Source organism: Eretmochelys imbricata, chromosome 2, assembly GCF_965152235.1.
Source record: "Eretmochelys imbricata isolate rEreImb1 chromosome 2, rEreImb1.hap1, whole genome shotgun sequence".
NCBI classification, from domain to species: domain Eukaryota; kingdom Metazoa; phylum Chordata; order Testudines; family Cheloniidae; genus Eretmochelys; species Eretmochelys imbricata.
In genome coordinates this window covers 3,095,195-3,098,070 of record NC_135573.1, presented here as the reverse complement: position 1 = coordinate 3,098,070, position 2,876 = coordinate 3,095,195, and the positions used below count along the sequence as shown (strand labels likewise).

General features: G+C 59.1%; 1 non-coding gene across 1 annotated transcript; it reads right to left on the bottom strand.

Moving 5' to 3' along the window:
• Nucleotides 1–2,026: 2,026 nt before the first annotated feature.
• Nucleotides 2,027–2,099, bottom strand: TRNAR-CCG (transfer RNA arginine (anticodon CCG)). Its single transcript has one exon. It is a non-coding gene; the product is annotated as a tRNA-Arg (tRNA).
• Nucleotides 2,100–2,876: the final 777 nt, after the last annotated feature.

Sequence of the window (2,876 nt, the reverse complement as noted above, 5' to 3'; positions counted from 1 at the left end):
ACCCTCCTCCCTCAAGTGCTCCCTAACCCTGCCCCATTCTCCCTTCCAGCCCCAGGTTCTCCAAGGCACTGTGTGGCTCTCTCTGACCCTTCTTCAAGGATCTCTTCCTGGGGAGCCCTGGGCCGTGGCCAGCTCCGGCTCCGGTCTGGCTCCTCAACGGAGCCGCATTGTCTCCGTGCAGCCTGCCTACCCACAGACAATTAGCACCGTCCCTGGCACCATAGCCATTGGCCTCGCTGGGCCTGGGGACGTGGTGTCCTTCCCACTGTACCTGGCCCTGCAAATTATGGAGTGAATGGCAGGGGAAGAGCCAGCTGCACAGCCCATCCTCCCCCCTCCGCCCCCCAGCACAGCTCAGGGCCCTGGAAATCTCAGCCACGGACAAGCTGGGGCTCCTTCCCATCTCCCCTTCCCTGGCTGCCCCCCGCACCATTTCAGGACCCAGCTCAGCTCTACCTGCCATGGAGGTCTTCTCTCACCCTGGCCAGAGCCAGAGCCCTGCCTGCCTGTCCTCACAATCTCACCCTGCGGTGCAGGAGCCTTCTCCTCCGCAGCCCAAGCTGTCTAGGGCAGGAAGGGGTGAGGCCAGCCCAGGGGCTGCAAATGCCCGATGACCCAGCTCAGATCCAGTACGAAGCAACCAGAACCATCTGCCTCAGAGTGGACCCAGCTGCAGGGGGCAATTAACTCTTTCACTTGGGCATGTCCCAAAGAGTGGAGGGGGGGCGCAGGGCAGGGGAGATGTCGTCAGGTTGGCTGGGGGGCTGGGCTGTGCAGAGACAGCACCCCAACAATGGCCACCCGAAGCGCCGTCTAGGCTGTGCATTGGGGAGTTGCTGCTACGTGTCCTCTGGGGCAGAAGCCTTTTCCTGGCAGCTCCCTCGCTGGGTGAGTTGCCCTATCTCTGCACAAGAGGGTGGTGACCCTTAGCCCCACTTCCTGGGGCAGAAAACATTTGTTTACTGCAGATAAAAAGCCTGCCCTGAGCCCCTGTGGATGGGCGTGTCCAACAGGCCAAGGGCTGTTTAGGAGCCTTTTTCTGCCCATTTGGTTCGGAAATGTTTTTTTTAAATTATCATGCACAGTCTGTAACCAAGACCAGAGGACAGGTGAGACACAGCCCCAGATCTCAGCCATGGCCCCACTTCAGGGGGTTGTCTCTGTTCAAATAATCTGCAGCGAGAAAGTTAACATTGGATCATCATTAGGTTTCAGAGTTAACACTGGCTGACTGGAGCTGTTCAGCGCTATCGTTTCTGACTCCCTGCCTGCGGGCTCCATGCGGCAGCGCTGCACCGGAGTGGGGCTGGGAGGTTGTACTCTACCAAGGCGTGCTGCTCCCCAGAATGGCTGCACCCCGAATGCAGTGTTTGCTTGACTCTGCCAATAGTGCTGCTGGCACTTGGGCCAGCCCCCCGCCTGGAGAGCAATGGTCCTGCCCCACTTTGGGAAGGGCTTTGGGGCTGAAGGATTATTACTCACAGGGACAGACTCGGTGGGGCCTAGGGGGCCTTTCGGCGGGCGGTAATTTCAGAAACATTTTGGGGGCAGGAGGGCAGAGCTGCATCTGTGAGTGTAGTTCTGGGGGAGACGTAATGGCGCAAGCAGACCTCTGACAAGCTGGGGGGGAGCAGCTGCCCCCCTCACCCCATAGCAAATGATGCCCCTGATTCTGGGGGTACTAGGTGTGGATTCCCCCCACACAGTCGGTGTGGGGTCAGTTGCTGTAACAGGGGCTGGTTAGAAGCTGGGGCCAGCCCAGACAGGGACGGACGTTTGCTCTACGGCATAAGATCAGCCCTGGGTGGGAGGAAGGGGCAGCTCCGAGCGACAGGCCGGGCGGTAAAGCGGCACAGGCCTCCCCTCCAGAAGAGCTTTGTTCTGTGGCACGACCTTGGGCAAGCCGGGGCCATGAGGCTACTTTGGTCCTAAGAGCAGCTCATTTCCCCCGGGGTTAAGCTCCCTCGAGCTCCCCTGCTGTGTTATCCCCTTAGCTGTTATTTAGGGACAGAAAATGGAACATGGTCAACCCAGGTGGGACTTGAACCCACAATCCCCAGCTCCGGAGGCTGGTGCCTTATCCATTAGGCCACTGGGCCTGCCAAGTCTGTTTGTTTTACGCTATGTAACAATGCGGAAGGCTATTGAGTGGGGTGACCACATTTCCCTCTGCTGATGATGGGACACCTGGTAAAATTGCTCCTGTTCAAGGGAGTTCAGCAGCAATCAATGCCGTGCAAACGTTCCACTTAACATCACCTTGACTGAGCCCCTGTGTCACGGGGTCCCCGGGCGTTGCTCTGGAACTGCTCCCCACGAAGCCAGGCAGGACTCTGGGGAAGTCTCCTTTCTGGAAGCAGCCTGTCTGCAGGACACACATCTCACCCGGCTTCCACCTTCCTCGGAGCATTCAGCATCCTCTGCCCCTCCGTGCGCTTCCCACAGCGAGTCCGCCCAGGTGGGGTCCTGGGGAAGCCAGAGGGTCCTGCCCCCCAACTCCACAGAGACGGGACTCTCAGCCAGCCAGTAAAACAGAAGGTTTATTAGACGACAGGAATATGGTCTAACACAGAGCTTGTAGGTGCAGAGAACCGGACCCCCCCAGCTGGGTCCATTTTGGGGGTAGTGAGCCAGACAACCAAGTCTGCCCTTCTCTCCATGTCTCCAGCCAGCCCCAAACTGACTCCCCCTCCAGCCCCTCCTCCTCTGGGCTTTGTCCCTTTCCCGGGCCAGGAGGTCACTGGATTCCTTTGTTCTCCAACCCTTTTGCTCTCACCTTGCAGGGGGGAAGGGCCCAGGCCATCAGTTGCCAGGAAACAGGGTGTCGGCCATTCTCTGTGTCCAGACCCCTGCACACACCTGCCCTCTAGGGCTCT